The following is a 20,295-nucleotide window of genomic DNA, read 5'->3' on the forward strand; positions in this document are numbered from 1 at the left end:
AAAAAGTTCAGTAGTTTAATGGGTTAAATTGTTTAACAGTGGATTATTGTAGTGAGGACTTTTATTTTGAAACAGTTTTGGGCAGAGGAAACAGTTGAATAGGATGTGTAGTTTTAATTGACCCAGATTGTATGCTTAAAGCCTGAGGCTGCAGGTGGCCTGAACACCTGGCATAGGATTCTAATTGCTTAATGGCCGTATTATGATGTCACAATCGGCAGTGTTAAGTCTTTGGGGATTTTTAAAAAGTTTTCTTAAATAGTTTAAAAAGTATAAAAGTTTCAAAGTTGAAAAGACATAGCAGCTTGGTCCGTTTGAAGACCTACGTTACAAAGTTTGAACAAAGTTTCTACTGACACATTCTACTGTTCAAGAGAAATTGCGTGCGGGAAAAGTTGTAAGCGGAATAATAATAAGTTGCCTAGGAAGAACAGTAGAAGAAGACTTTGGATAACAGAACAGTGCATTTTCATGCACTGTAATAACGGAAATAACGGCACAGCTTGTCAGCCTGCATTGCTGGTGAATAACCCATCGCTTTCCTCTAAATTGAAGGTAAGTTCGATAAGCCTAGTGAATTCTATGTCCATGTGTACTTATGTTAGGTAGTTTAGCCTAGGCTGCTGTGGTTAACGTTACAGCAGTGAATGGCCAAGCATGCCTTAACGACACACATTTTTGTTTTGCGTTAGCTTGCTGCACAGAAGTCTTGGTTCATGTTCAGTTTCGATGTTATTGTAGCTGGCCACGAGAGAACATGTCGTTCAATATAAATGTAAACTGTTTGTAGCCTGCAAATTGGTTCGCATTTCTATGATTATCTTAGGTTGCTAACAGGGTAGCTGCTAGGTAGCTAGCAGCAGAGATGATTGACTGTGTTCTAATGGATCTTTGCTAGCAGCTTGACTTTTTAAGCGGCAAACTTGTCACGCGCACATTAATAACTATGAAACACTTGTTAACAGGTGGTAACACTTGTTAACGACATGTAGAATCTTCCACAGGGAATTTGGGACACTAAACTCCACCTATAACGGTACCGTTAGCAGCGTGGCAGTTCTGACTGACTAGTTTGTTGCTAACTGGCGCCCGGCGTTCGTGTTCGTTAAGTTCGTGTTGGTGTTCAGGCAACTTCGTCACATTTGGGTGGCAGCCATTTTAGCAGTAAGTTACGCTAAAGGAAGACACGGCGATTACTAATGGGAAGAGACACATAGACCTCTCCAGAATGAGTCCCGCCTCCGTAACTTACGTATCCATCCAACTTCCGGGCGTCGAATGTCTATGGGAAATAACATGGCGCTTCGAAATATCATACCGGTAAAACATCTGTAGGTGGTGAAGTAGAAAAAAATGGTGGGCCGATTGGCCTACACACTTCTGCCATCTAGTTTCCACTGGGTTTTTTGATTGTCAGTGCCGTTTAAGTAGTAAACGATTATTAATGCTAACCGGGAGCTAGTTCCGATGTACGCGGGCGGAGGAGGGCGTTTCTACTTTGTCACCTACAGAGTTTGACAGGTACGATCTTTCGAAACGCCATGTTATTTCCCATAGACATTTGACGACCGGAAGTTGGATGGATACGGAAGTTCCGGAGGCGGGACTTATTCTGGAGAGGTCTATTTAGGGTTAGGCGTCAAGAGGAGATAAGAAAACAAATGGACCGTGATTTGAGCATATGTGAGTTTTTTTCCCCGACAACGACGAGATGAACAAGAAGGCAACGGAGTGTTAGCAGCTACTTAAATAAAATAAAGGTCATTGAATGCTGTAAATTGGCTTCTGTTCTGTGGGCTGTGTAACATTGAGTTTGCCTTCTGATGTTAAGCTCTAACTTACTACTGCCCATACAAACACAGCTGCAATTAGTCGACGTAATCGACCATGAAAATTAGTCAACGGCAATCAGTTTAGTGGACGAGTCGTTTTACTATTGATTTATTTCTGGTCTCCCGTCTCAAACGGCTCGCTGTGATGTTATTAACTGTTATTCACTCTTGAGAAGTCTAATGACTGTCTTTGGATGTTAAACAGGCTACTTAGACTTTGGCTGTCATGTTTTAAACACCGCCATGCACGCAAGTGTAAATGCGAAGCAGCGTGATTCATTATTAGGCAAAGCTAAGCGTAGGCTACGCTAGTCCAGACTCTGACTAATATAGTAATGTGGAAATTGCAATAAGTGAAGGGAAGACGGTGTCTCACGTGGACAACGCAACGGCGTGTCATTGATTTATTCATGCTCTTATGTGCCAGTAATTAACTTCACACCACACACTGGTTTCTGCTCCTTTTTGTTATATATCCATAGAGATCCTTTCCATGTTGGCCAACATTTGTGATTAGCTTACATGTTGGACCTTACATATATTACATGTCAGTGGTGAAAAAGATGTATATTTGACTTAAGTCCATAAAAGTCTCTGGCCATATGCAATGGGCAGTAACCACGGTCAGGGGTCATATAAACTCAAAGCCCATAATGTGCTTGTAAGCTGTAGGCTATTACTGCAACACTTTACTGTTGTGCAAAGGAGAATGAAAACTTGAAGGTGTTTAACCCTTTTTTTCTGTCTCAAGTGCTGTAAGGAGTGAGGTGATCTTCCCTTTTAGGTCACTCTCAAGATGCATGCACATCTCTGAGTAGAGACCAGTCGACACTCGGTGAGTATTCATCACACCACACTTTAAACAGTTACTTTTGTATTTTGTCAGGCCTTCTTAAATGTATGAATATTCTGTGTTTTCAAGATCTCGACATGCAGCAAGAGGTCATGGGAGGGATGGCTATCGCTCCAGGTAAAGAAGCAGGACAGGGCACAGCGTCAGTAGTGGCTGACTTTTAGTGGTTGGACCACAAGTAGGGGTTAGTCTGTTTAGTTTTATAGGCTGTATTGTAATATGCTATAATGTTTGAAATATATGTATTATGTCAATGCATCAATACTTACCATAAATTGAATTTAATGAAGTGTAGGTGATGTAAATGCATACGGTAGCCAACACTATAGTACACTATGGGGGAAGGGGCGGGGGTCACTCCGTGCTACACATATTTTCCTGCTTTTTTGACCTTTGCCAATCACATCCCTGATGTTACTAGGTCTAGCAGTAGGTCCAGTGGTGGATCCAGCATCAGATCCTGGCACAGTGATTGTGGCACACCTTCAGGTCCAAACATGATGGGTCACGGCACCGTGATGGTGTGAGGCACACAGTCTTCATTTCACTGCCATATGTCTTTGTATAACCATATGTCACTAATAAATCAATCTTGTATCTTGTACAGTCAAGTCCAGACATGACGGGTCACGGCACAGGTCCAGACATGATGACCGATCCCGCAGTGATGCCCCCAATCCCCCATCCAGGTCCAGACATGATGACCGATCCCGTAGTGATGCCCCCAGTCCTCCAGCCAGGACCAGACATGAGGACCGATCCCGTGGTGATGCCCCCAGCCCCCCGGCTAGGTCCAGACTTGATGAAAGAGCACAGCGAAGTGATGACTGATCCCGTAGTGATGCCCCCAGTCCCCCGGCCAGGTCCAGACATGATGTTAGATCGCAGCGATGTGATGCCCGATCCCGTAGTGATGCCCCCAGTCCCCATGACAGATCACGGCATGGTGATCTCAGCAGCACCCCTATGACAGGCATGGTGAGTTAGGCTGCATTCATAATACGCTCAGTTAGGATTATTTTGCTATTCAGGTGGTGATCCTATCACCCAGGCTGCCTGTTCACATTACACAGTGCACATATGGTTTTGAACAAGAAATCATGTAATTTAGAATTCATTTGATGATCACTTTTAAAACAGTTTTTTTTTTGGTTCAGATGCAGTGACTGAGACTGGGAGATGGGCCTTCCCATTGCCTTGGTATGGTAAGTATTGATCTATTGGCAGTGGAGAAGACCCTTTTAATTGTACCACCTTCTCTTTTCCTTCACTGTTCTCTCTGTCCACAGAAACTGCTTTTCAGTTATAGCCGTAGCTTGGTTTCTTTCTTCAACACTGCTCTACTAACACTGAAGCTGATTACGAAAACAATTGTGAGCTAGCTAACCTTTTTATTCTAATTGGAACATGGTTATAATCAATAAATGTGTTTATTTATTTCAGTGTTCCAGAAAAGTCCTGAGCCTACTGGTCAATATCTGCAATCGTCTGAAGGAAACACAGCCTGTCTCTTCAGCTGTCCATATCGAGAGGATTGACACCATGGAGGAATTTGAGTTACAGGAGCAACGCCTCTCTGATGCACAGACCTTTGATACCCTAGTAGGTTTTACAAGTCTCGAAGTAATGGATTCCCTAGAATAAAATAATACAGTACACTCACACACTGTTAGATTCCTCTGTGGAGTGTCAGTCAACTTTATTATGGACTTATTATGACCGCCGCTTTGTGGCAGCGGTCATATAGGTTTAGTCAGATTTTTTTTTTTTTTTTTAGCATGCCCAAATTTCCGTCAATGATTCCCGGGACACTGAAAGACCGGGTACACGAAACTTGGTGGACATGTAACCCCACATGAATAGCATGGAACCATCGTTTTCGTTTTGATCTGTAGCCCCTCCGCTGAATTGGACCCCGAAGGAGGGGTAGGGCAGACACAGTTTTCTGTGAATATTTCTGTGAAAACCGTAGGGTTTAGGAGGACCATTTTTTTTTTGTATGTTGATCTCAAGGGGCCATGTCAACCCATTCCATAACCACTCATTTCATGTATAGCGCCACCTAGTTAAACACAAAAAAGTAAAAATGAGGTGGTGTAATTGAAGGTATCTGTGACCTAACATAGTCAAAACTGCACAAAATTGGAAGTGTAGGATCATTATGACACCCTATGTATGCACGCCAAGTTTTGTGGAATTCCGTTCATGGGGGGGCCACACAATAAATTAATTTATGTTACTATACACCAACTGGCCTGTAGGTGGCCGGAGACAGTTTTCTGTGAATATCTCGAGAACCGTAGGGCCTAGGAGGTCCACCTTTTTTTTTGTATGTTGGTCTTAAGGGTGCATGTCAACCCATCCCATTACCACTTATTTCATGTATAGCGCCACCTAGTTAAAAATAAAAAAGTTTTCATCTCAATATCTCTGGCTGACAAGGTCAAAACTGCACGAAATTAAAAGAGTAGGATCATTATGACACCCTCTGAATGCATGCCAAGTTTTGTGTACTTTCGTTCATGGGGGGCCTTACAATAAAATAATTTATGTGTACATTTAGTGACGTACACCAACAAGGATTCCCGGGACACTGAAAGACCGGGGTACACAAAACTTGGTGAGCATGTACCCCCACATGGATAGCATGGAACCGTCATTTTTCGTTTTCATCTGCAGCCCCCCATGGACTGGACCCCCCCTGAAGGAGGGTAGGGCAGACACAGTTCTCTGTGAATCTTTTATGGTATGTTGGTCTCAAGGGCCCACATCAACCTGGCTCATAATCACTCATTTGTGATTTGCCCCCCCAGTAAAAAATGAAAATCAGTAGGATTAAAAAAAAAGCCAAAATAAATATTCATCATCATCATCATGGCTGCATTTTCAGTATTGGCTGAAGTAGTCGTTTGTCCACTAGATGGCGATCGTTGCAGTGAGACGTAATTTTGTTGGAAGTTAAAAGTGGGTTGGAAAAACAATGGGCGCTTCATACAAGGACTGTAATTTACCGCAGCGAACATCTAATAAGGATAGGGGCGATGTTCACATGAAGTGTAATTCCCATTTCTTCTTGAAGCGAAAATAAATCTAAGGATGTTTCTCGGACATGCTTGGTTTTACTGCAGGTAATACGTTAATCTTGTAATATCAATAAGGACCTAGGTAATGTTACCGTTAAGCGTTGGTTGAGTGATGGAGGCATTTGATTGATTGCATTTGTAGAAAACTATAAATGCGGTTATACCAAGCAAATTGATAGCAGCACTGTTTGTATCTTTCGACTGTCATTTATTGCACGTGCTACAAAATCATTCTGTGCAATGGAAGATTTACCAACGTTACACCGGTCTGATACAGTTTTGCCTATACATGCGTGAGACTGAGACGCCTGTTTATTTTGTTTTAAGTGCGTGCAGGGTGTGAGGGGAATCGATGTGCTTTGATTACAGCTTGGTAGTTGTAGTCTGTGAAATTAAAAAGCATGTGTGTGTGAAGTATCCAAACAATGACACCTTCATTTCATTATGGCTGCTTTAGCAAAATACCTTAAGCTACTGTGTAGTGGGTCCCATTTAGAAGTGGCTACTTCATTCGCGCTTTCCTTGACTCATGGAGCTGCGTGAATGTTATTACAACTTTTCGCCACGATATGACAGTTTAAGTCCGCTTGATACTGTAAAGGCGTAAGCCATTGGTTTCAAAGGAGATTTTTATTTGTGTCGCCAGCATAGCCTATTGACAATTTATGTTGTCAATAGGCCTACCTTTATAATCCTACCTGTAGCTTAGGGAAGCTAACAACTTTCTATTAGGATCTAGTTTGTTAGTTACCGTTTTTCATAACTCCCTGATGCATTTTTTGCATTTAGAATAGCCAGAGCGTGTATATCTCAATCGGAAAATTAAACAATATCGGTGCCTATGGACTAGGCTGGGTGAACCCAGCCTGATCTGCCCCGCTATTTATTTTTTTTTGATTTCTTAAAAGATTGAGCTTGGTCTGATGAAAGCCAGACTAGCCATGGACCTCAGTTAAACAATGCAAGGGAACATGAATCAGCCTATATTTGCACTAACAATAACGGACAAAAGCTTTTCAACTTTGGCCCGTTAAAATGTGTATGAACAGTCTAGCGGCGCATTTCATCAAGGCCCATTTGGACATGTCAGTTATTTGCACCACTGGTTAGATGTAAAACAGCATTTCGTTTCAGACTAGGCTACTGTTACTTAATTTGTGCATTAACAATAACGTTTCAGACTACTGTTACTTAATTTGTGCATTGACAATAAAGTATTACATGAACTAAAGATGACTAAAATCTTATGTAGAAGAAGAAACATTCACAAAAATCCATCCATCCAAAATGACCTTTGTTTTTGATAGCTGTTGAAAACGGCATGGAACTGACAGAGATGTTTTTGTTTATAAATACATAAAAAATAAATAAATAAATAACATTATGCTGATACCTTTTGCTTTTCCCAAATACAATGTAGCCTACAGGTGTAAGTGACCTTTCATCAATCCAGTTGCAATGGATGAACTGTGATGAACTGCCCTACTTGTGATTGTTTAGAGATTTTAAAGGTTTTATAACAATTCTACATCTTCTTTGGCTATTCTACAATCTATTCACCTTTTCAGCACCAGTAGGGTACTTTCTGTGCAGCCGCACACACACACTCAGGCATGCCAAACAAGCATACACAAAAGTTTCAAGAGTGGGGGATGGAGTAAAATATGGAGACAAATTGAAGTGTGATTTATTTTCGCGGAACGGATGTACAGGACTGAGCGGCGGTCATATTTTGTACCGCTATGCGGTACATCTAGTTTCAACAGGTGCTGCAAATTTCAAGAATTGGTGGACAGGTATCTACATGAGCATGTCAGAATAGGTGACGTTTATACAGTTGTGCTCATTAGTTTACACACCCATGCTAAAGTTGACTAAAAAGAGGAATAAAAATGTAAAATTGCCCTACATACACATATCACATACCCTTCACCATACCTAGAAATTGACATGGGGTGCTTTCCATAAGATCATATTTCAATGCAAATCAAACCAGCTATTAGGCTAACTGAAATAAAACCATGTCAATCTCTAGGTATGTTTAAGGGTATGTGATGTGTGCTATTTTAATTCCAAAGGCCAAGGGAACTTTATCAGGATGCACAGTATGAAATAACTATACAAATCTGCCTGCCTCTATGGGAATTAAAGATGGGGGTTGTACACTTATGCCCCCTGTATTTTAAGGAAGAACATTTATGTATTTACTATACATTATTCATTCATAAAGAAAATTGGGGTCCTTAAAAGTTGGATTTGTCTTATTTTTTTGCTTAAGGCATCAAGATCAATTTACAAAAGATGATTTTTTTTTCATTCCTCTTTTTAGTTTTTAACTTTAACATGGGTGTGTAAACTTATGAGCTTAACTGTAGACCAGCTGTGGACAAGGAGATAAGTAGAGGGATACAAGGAGGACCACCCTAGGGGACACTGATCAACTAGTGTAAAGGATTTATTGCATTTGTAATGTTATTCCTACATATATCCTTCACATTCATTTATTGAAATGTATTTTTCTTTAGGCTCTTCACCAACAGCTTCATGGCCAAATTTAATTTGAAGGAAAAGGGGAAACGTCCTTTAGAGGGAACAAATCTTTATAGAGCAATACAAGGTAAGCCCAAGTTTCATGTGGGCCCGTCTTTATTTAAAAAACAATGCATAGTATGTAGCATAGTATGATCACATCCTATAACTCCCATTCAAAATGCCATTAGACCTGAAAATGACAATACGTAATGTCTTAAGTGGCGCTTCCATCCTAATTGTGCTTTTAAACAAAAGTTTGACCCGAGTACATTCACAAAAAGACCGCATTTTGGCGTGAGTTACGATTTAAAGGATCTAAGCTTTCTCAAGAAGTACAGTCTGCTTAGTCCCTTCTTGTAGACAGCCTTAGTGTTACAGTTAATAGTTGCTTAGATGGTTTTGTATTAATCCAGTATTGGTAGTGGATGCACAGGAGACATATTTTTGCTTACAAATTTGGGGACTTGGGTGTATAACTGCAGATTGCCTTTGCATAATCATTTGTCTTTTTCTGCTTGTGCAGAAGGGCTCATGAAATTCGATCCCACAGCCACCGAGGAGAACATCAAAGCGAACGAGCACCTTAAGCACGCGCCGCAGACGTGGAGGTGGAGGATTTACAACGCCCTGATAAGCCAGCCCCCTCACTCCATGCACGGAGACAGTCCTAAATGACGGAGACAGTCCTAAATGATATCGACCTCCACCTCACCAGTGTTGTGGCGACAGAAGCGTTGACATTTAGTCAAGATTTGTTTATAACACTGGACTACATGAGTCACTGGATGGCTCACATATATATACACACACACTCACTCACACAGGATTTTTGAAAGAGTTAAATTAAAAGAGTTCAATTCAAATAAAATCTTATTATTCATTCATAATTCTGCTTAAACTGTATTATGCTTGATATGTCTTCTGATGCCATTCAGGCCCATTTGTTTTTGAATAAAGATGTAATGATTTATTTGTTTGTGTATGTGTATATCTTTAGTCTCATGTTTCCAGAGGGTGGAGGACATGTTTTCTGCGCCAGTTAATTTTCTTTTAGCTTTGGCTCAGCAGCTAGTTTGAATTGGAATCCATTACACCTTTGTATGCTTCTCTTATCTTTGTTGAGACAATCAAATGGAGTTTTTGGAAAATGATCTAGTCCCATTTCAGAAGGTGGCATACTGTTACAGATAATTGTCCAAAAACTCCATTTGATTGTCTCAGCATTAGGTGTTAATTGGAGATTCACACAAAGGTGTAATCCATTCCCTGTTCAAGCTAGCTGCTGAGCTAAACAAAGCTACAGGAAGATTAACTGGTACAGAAAACATGTCCCCCAACCTCTTGAAAGTTACAGAAGTAGTATAAAACAATGTCTAAAATGAGTCTAAATTTGATGTTGAAAAGACGTTTAAAACGACCACATTTGGACTATAAATAGCCCTTATATGGAGGTCCCATGGACGTGAACATTAGACGTGCAGGTAGACGTCAAAAAAAGACGTCACCTGGCATTACAAAACAACCCCTTCAGTGGACCAAAATTGGACGTCCAAAAATGACATAGAAAAGACGTCACTCTGATGTCACATTGCACAGTGCCTTTTCAACTCACATCACTATAAAACAGGGTTGTGCACAATTCGAATTGCAATTCTGCTTCCTGTTTGATACCTCAATTGAAATGCAAGTGAAATTCAAGAATTGAATTGGAATTTAAGAGCCAGTTTCAATTCAATTCTAGAATTTTGCTCAAGTCTGCTATAAAATCCCATAAAACGAGACAAAAATCAGCTCCTCCCGACGCATTTCTATGGAGCCATAAGTTGAAGCTGTCGGAGCATGGAGGTATATAACTGGAGAGAGTGACTAAGTAACGCCCTCCATACAAATGTATGGTGGAGGCTAGGCTAGTAAATCCGGCCAATTCATAGTCAACGCCATCTTGAACACTGGGGTTCGGATCCAGCGCCAGTCGGCTCTGACCATGCGCCAAGTTCCAAAGCTGGAAATGACGCATGGACCAACGTCGATTTTTATTGGATATAGAGTCGTCCTCCAGTAAGAGGGTGGCGATAATGCACATACATTGCTTGCCACGTAACAAGAAGAAGAAAAAGTTGCTCGGGAACGCGCGTGGAGTCCGAGTGGAGTCGCCCTGAAGCGCAACTTAATTTAATTGGATAACAGCGGCTCTAACTAAGAGCGGTCTGCCTGCCGTCCTGCTGCTGCAAATATGCATTCGAACATCTCAAAATGCTCTAAACGTATTCTAGCGTTGGCCCATGACCAAATCAAGCCAATTATAGCCAGTAGCCACAATAATGACTGGAGCCAGAGCCCTCAATAGCCACCCTGTTTAGAAAATGGAAGATAACGCACAGAACGGCCAGCCTGAGCGGACAATTACGTCCCCAACTCATCTAAAATGTGGTGTCTGGAAATACTTTGGGTTGTACACCGCAGATGGTAAAGTAACCATTAAAGAGAATGTAGTCTGCGGACTCAGCAAAAAACAGTTTACTTACGCATCCACGACATCCAATCTTCGCGCTCACCTGTCGAGTTACCATCCAAATGAGGCATCGGAGTCAGAGGCACAGTAGACGGCCAGAGCATCGCCAGGCGTCCAACATCGTATGATTGCATGCTTTCCGTAAATCCTTAATTATGTCCGGGGTCTGCTATTTACTTAGGCTGCGCAAAGCACAGGTATTTATTTGGGGTAGGCTTATTCGAGGCAGACCTTTATTTCTGACATTGTGCGTTTTATTATGAGACTTGCATTTTGTTTGGAGCGGCATATAGGCTATCAAAAGCAGACGATTTTCGGTTTTGGTATGGGATTTAATTTACTTTTGGACTTTTATTATATTAAATGTTGAGACTGATGGGCACTTAAATCTAGGGGGTATTTGATGATAACTGTAAAGTTTCGTGTAGTTGAAAAAGTGTTGGAATTTACAGCTGTTTATTGCGAGACAAAGCAGTCCCTTTCACTCATTCATTGAACGTGCGCTGTGCTCTAATGGAAACCTTATTGCGTAGCGAAGTAGCCTAAATTGAGTTATTTTTTAATTATGCATGGTTTACTTTTTATTAAATTCGTAGGCTGGAATGCCTCGCGGCAATAATTGTGTTTAAATGTAGTAGCCTACTGCTTCAGCCTCTGGCAAGCTCAAAAGGGGGCGGCTATGGGTTGAGAACAACGCGTCGAAATACGCATTGAATAACGTTTGGCTGTAGCCGCCGGATAGGTACCTGCCCACCAACATGTACGCGCATGAGAGCTTGTGCCCAACACGGACTTTCGTGCACGGAGCTGGTTCCAAATGCTCCATGCGTCGCCATACTTGAAAATGGCGTATGCTAACATGCCGAAGCTAATCTGCACGCTCTTGACCCCCTGTGTCGGAGTGTGTCTGCCTGCGTGGAGCTACTGCCATTGGCTCATCTGCGTTCGATGGGCGGGGCTTGCGATCGGTCATTTGAGGTTGGAGGAGATGGTACCCAGGAACTTGAAACTGTTTACCCACTCTACAGCTTGGTCAGTGATGATCAGATGTTAAAGCCAGAGGCGGAGGCTATATACAAGTCGTTTGTGTTCGACCGACAGTTAACTTTCGAAGGCGATGATGATGATGAAGAAAGCTCAGAATTTGACAATGACACTGTGATAGAGAAGTTTGTTGAACATTTCGTGCCTAAGAGGAACGTCAAACATGAGAAGCATGTTTTCACAGGCGAGTGCAGAAGCCCGGGGAGTCTGTTGAAGCCTTTCTCAGAAGTTTGTATGAGCTAGCACAGTACTGCGAATTCGGGAGAAGCAAAGATAATCATTTTAGGGACAGGATTGCGATTGGCATTTCAGACACAGAGATTTTCCAAAAGCTTCATTAAGACCCAGAACTGTCGCTTGAGAAAGCTATAGACCTCTGAAGTTCACCTACAAAAATGCTGCCATCTTTGACATCCGGTATCCGTTTTGGTTCTTTTTTGTAGGCGAACTTCAGAGGTCTATTTAGATACCTCGCAAAAGTAAACAGATAAAACAACAGAGCGTGAGTTTGCATGCGGAATGTGCAGTGGATGCTGTGAAACAAGGGAGATGCTAGTTCCATGGGAAAAAAAACACAAACGATAGGTAGTGGCAGAGAAAGGACGAATCTGGGGAGTCTAAGGATGCCTGTTCATATTGCAATGGCCAGCATGGGACGACATATCTCTGCCCAGCTAAGAACAAGAGATGTAGAATGTGCAAAAAGTTAGGACATTTCGAGGCAGCATGCCAAATGTGCTGAAAGAAGTGGCTATTATGTTCAGCAGTATGGCGAGCAGTGAAGATGCATTTTTCCTTGGCGCTGTAATGGAGGCTACACCCGATGTCATTGAGTAGCCTGATTCAGAAAACGAGTGGCTTGTGGAGTTACCTGTAAATGGCAGTGTTGTGGAATTTAAAATAGACACTGGTGCAGACATTAAGGCTTTTTTACAGTCGCCATTCCCGACCTGTTGCACACAACATGAGGTTGTGCACCACTATTTTTTCAACGGCGCGTGATAAAGCAGAAACAGGAAGACATGGATGAGTTCGAGGGCAATTTCCGAGCAAGTTCCACCTTGATGCTTGATCCGAGGAAGTAGGTCATCGAATTGGTGTGCAGACATTCTGAAGTACTCAAAGTGCTTCTCTTCATCTGTCATCCTCATTTGTTTCACGATTGAACTCACTATATTTATGTCTGGCGTTATTCACTTTACTGTCATGTCACAGACTGCATTCAATAGCTTAGCACAGTGGCCACGATTGGTCATTTGTCACCAGCCCGGGCGGCGATGCATATGTAGCAGGCAGACCTTGTCTGCTTGCTTGCTCCTTCCTCCTGGTCTCCTGGCCCCTCTGCTAATGAGTGGGTGGGGCCAATCATTCAATTAGGCCCACCATGTGCTACTTTAGGAGCTCTACAGCAAGAGGCTCGGTCTACTGACCATCAGGTATGTTGCTGCCCTAATGTTGTAGACTAAAATGTGCTTGGTTTAGCTGAACTCCATTTCGCTGTAGCCCTAGATGGATGGATATGCGATCCTCATCTGCTGTCAGTGGGAAAATTGGCATAGAGAAGAATATGGGTATGTATAGCTCTAAAATAAATGGATGTTTGGGCAAATGGTGTCGTCTCGTCTCCCTTTACTTTTATCTTAGTTATCAAGTGTCTGTCTATCCATAGAGTCTGGGAGCAACAACTTTCAATTGTTTGTTAATTTGGCAGGCAGGGTTCTTGCTGGCAGGAGGCTAGTCAGTCACTTAGTGGGGGTGCAGTAAAGATGCACATTTTGGTGTGAATTATCAGAATGTTTGCTGTGGTCTGCGGTGTTACTATTTGAGCTTTCTTGCTGTGCGTGCTTATGTGTGTGGGCTCTAGGGCACATTATCAGTAGTCTGCCTCCCCCAGGTAAGCCCCTGCCTTGCTCATCCTGCTCCCCAGGTAAGCCCCTGCCTTGCTCATTCCACTCCATCATGCCTCCCCTATGGAACCTGTTAGTTGTGATCAATTTTAAAATAAAAGAGCAACAAGACAACATAATAAATGTTTACTTTCCTAACTCCGATTAGTCTTGTCTTTTTGCAGCTATCCCCCCTTTTCCCTGGCTTCAGTTCAATAAACTTGGTCATGTTTTCCCTGGAATTCACGTCTCTGCCTCGTGTATACGAACCTGTGTGCAATTGTGTGTTCTCTTAACTCATTCCCTGGGTGCTAGGCCCAGGGTGGCGTAGTCTGGCTACAGTGATTGGCTGTTAGTGCCGCTGTCCCTCTTCCAAAAACCTCGCCCTGCTACACATAGGCAAGTTCCTGGCTACAAGTCAGTTCAAGGGACCGTGATACAAGTGCCATTTTGGCAAGTTGGAAATCCAGTACTTTGGCCACATCAGTGGAGAGGGCCTGAAACCGTACCCCAGTAAAGTGAAGGCGATTACCGACACGAAATCTCCATGAAATTGCATTCAATCACTGACCTGCTGAAGAGAGAGAATGACTGGGTTTGGAGTGAGGTGCAAGACCAAGACCATTTGTGAAGGTCAAGGCCATGATGTTGGTGTCAGCCCCTGCTTTCGCTTATGAGGCCAACAGGAAAACTGTTATTAGCACTAATGCAAACGGCTACGGCTCAAGTGTGGTGTTACTGCAGGAGCACAACGTTGAACTTAACCCTCTAAGCGCCAAAGTCGCAAAATAGTGACAAACAATGTCACTGATTTTAAAAAAGACGATAGATCCAAATACGGTGATAAATCTCATTTCTCCACCACAGTTGGCAGACATCCAGAGCTTCAATTCAAGCCCAAATTTGATGGACAAAGTTTTCATGAAGTACTTAGATTACATGCGAGAAACACACAAAGAAGACATGCATTTATTTGTAATGACGCGGAAGTGATGCAGGCCATAGTTATGCACTAATTGAAGTAGAAATACACCAAATGTAAAAAAAAAAAAAGTGTGTGTTGAAGTCTTGGGTCTATCCTTCTGATTCTGAAGGAGAATATCTGCCTTTTGGAGATTATGATCAATCGTCTATTGACAATGATGGTCACGGTGCGTCTTTGTGTGTACAACAGTGTCCTATGCTTATTTTGACCCTCTGCCCAACATAGCTGGAGGTGCCAGTGATGGTGTCCGTAATGGACGTGGTACAGACAGCAGGGGTAGTAAAAATAGGGCTCTGAACTATAAAGTCATCCGTGGTATGAACTTATTTGACCAAGCTACTTTATTGTATAATAGCATGGAGTTTGAGGTTATAGTAATAGTTTACTATTGCTGGTTTACATTTTACTGTTTTCCTGTTCATTTGTTATGTGGGTAACATGCACGTGCAGAGGGGGGGCTCTATGGGTCCCTCAGCCCCTGTCCCTTTGCCTAGGAATGTCCAAAGGGCCCTTTTGAGTGGCCATTTAAATTATCAATTACTTTTTATATTACTTATAAACATTTAAAAATTAACGTTTGAATCAATTATTCGAGAATACATTTTTTTTAAAGTAATATAGAAGTAAAGGTGGTAGCCACGTCTACCTGCGCTGCTGCCTGTAGGTGACGTCATAGGCTATCAACGTGACATTTCAATTTTGCCAGCTTGCAAGATGAGTGCATCATATTGTTGTTTTAAAGGTTGTATCGGCGATTGCCCAAAACATAAATGATCACATTCATCTAATCTCTCCTAATGATCCGCTAGCTGCCCGCCCCATGAGCAGGCCGTCAAAAAAATGCATCTCTGTAGGCAGCTTAGGCCCTGACATCTGCACACAAAAACATTTGCTACCAACAAGTGTTGCCAACCACTCAAAGGCAAAATAAAGTGTTCCAACCAATGACGACATGCGCATTCAGGAGAGTTTCAATTGTAAGGGAGGGAGGGGGAGGGAGTAGCGAGCTAGCTCTGTTTTGTTTGAACGTCAACAGAAGTGACATTACCCAGCCATCTCTGATACAACCTTTAAGAGATGGTGAAAAGCAGGGTAAGATCACTACAGACAGTCTGTTTCCAAAACCATTTAGCTGCTGTGGAAAAACTAGATGTACCGCATAGCGGTAGGCCTACAAAATATGACCGCCGTTCAGTCCTGTACATCCGTTCCGCGAAAATAAATCACACTTCAATTTGTCTCCATATTTTACTCCATCCCCCACTCTTGAAACTTTTGTGTGTGCTTGTTTGGCATGCCTGATTGTGTGTGTGCGGCTGCACAGAAAGTAGCCTACTGGTGCTGAAAAGGTGAATAGATTGTAGAATAGCCAAAGAAGATGTAGCATTGTTATAAAACCTTTAAAATCTCTAAACAATCACAAGTAGGGCAGTTCATCACAGTTCATCCATTGCAACCTCCAGTGTTCGTTTGGCATATCCTTTGTCCATCAAAGTTACTATGCGCCCAGTCTAAAAGCTCTAAACCACCACAGTAGTCTTCCTTAAACGAGATGCTTTGTTTCGTTGCTGAACTGAGGGCAAATATTCTACCAGCGACGACTCGGCAAAAGCACAGGTGTTGCCTTTGTTAGTGAATACTTTGCCACGGACATGAGACTATTCGTCCCGTCAATCACTCTGTCAAAGTAAAACCCGCCCTCCCCAAATCAACTAACAGCTCCTGCTGCAGGCTACATGTTGTTTAACTTGCAAACACTTTGTGAAAATGTGAACCTCTGGCACTCCAGGGGCAGAGCAAAGTGCTCTTAAGAAGTAGACAGGGTCTTGTTGAATATTGACTGATTTTATGCAAATATCACTAGTTAACATGCTCACCAGCTAAACTGGCACAGCGGCAACTCGAGTAGCTCCATGGAGAAAGTGGCTCTTTTTGACAACAAGTCCTGACCTGAGTGTATGTTAAAAAATGTGAACCTCTGGCACTCCAGGGGTGGAGGCAGAGCAAAGTGCTCTTAAGAAGTAGGCAGGGTCTTGTTGAATATTCACTGATTTTATGCAAAAATCACTAGTTAACTGGCTCTTTTTGACAACAAGTCCTGACCTGAGTGTATGTTAGTAGGGGGGTGTCAATCCATGTGATTGAGTCAGAGGACCTGGTGAATAAAATCATGCTGAGGCAACGTTGAGAGCATTGTGAAGTACCGAGAATTTTGAGAGAAGTCGTTAGCTCTCCACAGTAAACATTATAGCTACAGAGCGGCTGGTGGATTCTGAGATAAGAATGTGTTTCCCAGACTGCGGTGAACCCCACTCTGTTTTAAAGGTAATCTTATGTCTTTCTTTCTTTCCATTTCTTTCCTTGCTTAATTTTTTCCTTTAACCAATTTCTCCTTTGCTAGGTGTGCATGTTGCTGTTGATAGTCTCTAACACTCTGTGTGAAAACCTGAAATGCAATCCCTGTGACAAAGGTGAGTGTTAGGTGGAACAGGGAAAGCCATTTCAAGCCACTTACCTTTCTATCCTTCTGTTGTTTTCAAACATTAGCTAAAAGAACATTTGTCAATAATGGCAAGGGGATAGGTGTTCTAGTTACTTACAGTAAATGGAGGGTTAATCATCTTATTACCTATGTGTCTCCTGTAGGTTATTTCATTAAAAGAAACTGCTCTGAGACTTCAGATGGATGGCTTGGAACCCAATGTCAGCCATGCTCAAAGTGTGATGGTACATTTTTTTTCCTGTTAAAGCATAATGTAGCAGGGGAGGCTTTGTGTACGCACACAGACTAATTGCTGTGTCCTAATAGTGACACTGGTTAAGGCTACATTCTGCTACCTCTACAATTACACCACAAGTTTCAAAGAATAGCTCATGAACATCGAGCTGACGATTAACCCACACTGTATTTTGTTTGTGTGTCTGTGTGTGTGTGTTAATAAATAAAGTTTGTCTTCATTTTAACAGTCCTTTCTAAATGCCTTCACAGGTGAAGGCCAGATAATATTGGCAAACTGCACCCGTGATTCTGGCACCTTATGTGGCTGTAAATATGGCTATGCCCAAACCTCAAATTCCAGTGAAGATGGCAACGTGGATGAATCAAATTTCAGCTGTAAAAAAGGTATGTGAAACGGTCATCAGTTGTTTGTTTTTTGCCTTTTAAAGTGATTGCTATAAGCACAATGTATGCAATGTTTTTGTGCTGTGCATTTATGAGTAAATTATGTCAGTATTTAATAATACCAACAATGCCAAACTCTGCTTTCTTTCTCTATTTAAAATTAAGATTGTATTTTAGGCTTAGAACTAAGCAATGGTGATGTGTCCTGTACTGTATCTGTTGGATGATGAAGTTTATCTTAGATATATTTTTGCAATACCCTCGATATACATATCGTTGGGAAGCTTAGTTTATGGCCGTCCGCGTGAGTACAATGACTTAATTTTGTAAATTTGACCAAAACGACTGGTTTCGCCTTACAGGGTCACACATGGTTCTAAGCTGATACGTTTTTATTTTTTTCTTTCCTTTTTAGTGATAAAAACAATGACTACAACTGTAACACCCAAGATGAAGCCTCGTAGAATACGCATGTAAGTCTTGTACAGTGTCACTAAAATATAAGGACTTCAGTGGTAATATCTGTTTTTACGATTGGAATGAATCACAATGCTTGAGTTAAAGATTGCTTAGAAATAGTGATTGCACTAATGTGTTATGTTATCTTGTTGTTTGGCTGTTAGAATGGGCACTGTTGCTGTCTTAATAGTTTTGGCTGTGGCTGTGCTGATTGGTTCACTCGTTTCATTTAAACCAGGTAAATACAAATCTGAACATCCTCTGCAGAATTCTAGTTTGATATTTTACTTTATTGCTCTTTAGCAACTGTACAACTTTTAATTGGCAATATTTTAGCTTTTTGTAACCTAAAATATTTTTTTAGGTGGGAAATTGCTAAAGAATGCCAACTCTGACATCATTTAACTTTGGCAGAAGAACAACAGTCAACTCTTTTACTCATCTCTACCTCTGGACACTCATTTCCATCTCTGTTCCTTGTGTCATCTTTTAAAGGTGTTGATCTGTGAGCAGTACCTTTATTTTGTCATCACTTTCTCTCCATGTTGCCATATTACTTTGCAGCTAGTGCAATGTAAACATGCAATTGAAAAGTCATCCTAACATGTCACTTTTTTTGTATATTTATTTTTGAATGTGTAGCCAGTTTATTGGTTCACCTGTGAAAGCCTTTTTTTAATGTGATGTATGTATCATTTAGTTTATTTATGATAAATAGTGGCTTGCACAAGACTGGAGTTTTTGTATGTCTACAAAGTAAGCCACATTTGAGTAATTCTACTCATTTAAACAACTGAATCTGGATGTAGGCTAAGTATCCAGTCATTCACATTACCAGGCAGTTTGATTATCATCTATTTAACCAAATAACCAAATTTCAGTGTCCCGCCGGCGGGACGGTTACCCACCTCCCCCCAACATTCTAAATCAATTGTATGCACCATATTGCTATGTAGCATAGGAATGTTATACACCATTTCAAAGCTTTGACTCTTGGGAATCCAAAAATGACAACTTTTTTCATGTACAATCTGTATAGTGCTTTACATTCTCAGATTAATTTTATTATGTCTCAATAAAATTTGATCCAAAATGCCCCCCTCCCCGCTTTTGGTGATACCCTGACTTCTGGCTGCAGTGTAGCTGCAGCACAATAAGTAGATGCCTCATATTGGGTACTGAAATATTCACAAGAATCCATAGAAATTGAATCTTCATGTTGTATTATCCAATATTAGTTGTACAGATGTATAGTCTATCTTATACACACTTATTGAACCAACAAAGTAAATGCAAAAATAGAGACTTTTTTGTAATTATTCCATATTTTGTGTAGTCAGTCTATATCAGAACACCTGGCATACAATCTAAATAGTCCACAAGAAACCTCAAAGTGTTACCTTTCATTTGAGACCAGGATTATGCTTCTACACAAAGGGGTTCATGTGCAGTAAGCATTTGATTGTCAGTATGCATTTTGGATAACAAAAAGTCCTATGGGGAGTATCCATAGGCATTTTACAAAACGCATGGGCATACCTTGGCAAATAATAGTCTAAAGCACTCATATTTTCATTCTAATTGATCAACTTTTGCACACAGCTTCAAAAGACCTGGTGCTAGGGCTCAGTTGTGTTTCTAAGGGATATCAAGTGACCTAGAGGGCTGAAATGTGGTCAGTTCAGAGGTGCTTGTAATCCGGCAGAAAGAAAAAACTATATTCTAGCCTCTGTAGCTCTTTGTCAGTACATCACACAGTTATCTTGACTGCTTCCTACGAAAGCTATGGTTCTCAGCTTTCTATAGAGGTCCAGCACTTGATGGTTGACCCCAAAAGAGGTGGGAACAATGCCCTTGTAAATAGGCACAGTGCAATTTCAGGCAAAAACTTGACATTTGTACTGAGAACTATGTAGTTAACTTGTAACAAGTTGTAACAGTAATTCCAAGTTTTCAAATGAAACCAATTGTTAGGAGTTATAGCC

At 41.4% G+C, this 20,295-nt stretch overlaps 1 long non-coding RNA gene across 1 annotated transcript; it reads left to right on the forward strand.

Annotated features, from left to right (window-relative positions):
- Positions 1 to 460: 460 nt before the first annotated feature.
- LOC125302085 lies at positions 461 to 9,209 on the forward strand. Its single transcript, XR_007194834.1, has 9 exons — positions 461 to 555; positions 2,584 to 2,667; positions 2,755 to 2,802; positions 3,107 to 3,208; positions 3,293 to 3,663; positions 3,843 to 3,890; positions 4,129 to 4,287; positions 8,294 to 8,385; positions 8,824 to 9,209. It is a non-coding gene; the product is annotated as an uncharacterized LOC125302085 (long non-coding RNA).
- Positions 9,210 to 20,295: the final 11,086 nt, after the last annotated feature.

Source organism: Alosa alosa, chromosome 10, assembly GCF_017589495.1.
Source record: "Alosa alosa isolate M-15738 ecotype Scorff River chromosome 10, AALO_Geno_1.1, whole genome shotgun sequence".
In the NCBI taxonomy this organism is placed as follows: domain Eukaryota; kingdom Metazoa; phylum Chordata; class Actinopteri; order Clupeiformes; family Clupeidae; genus Alosa; species Alosa alosa.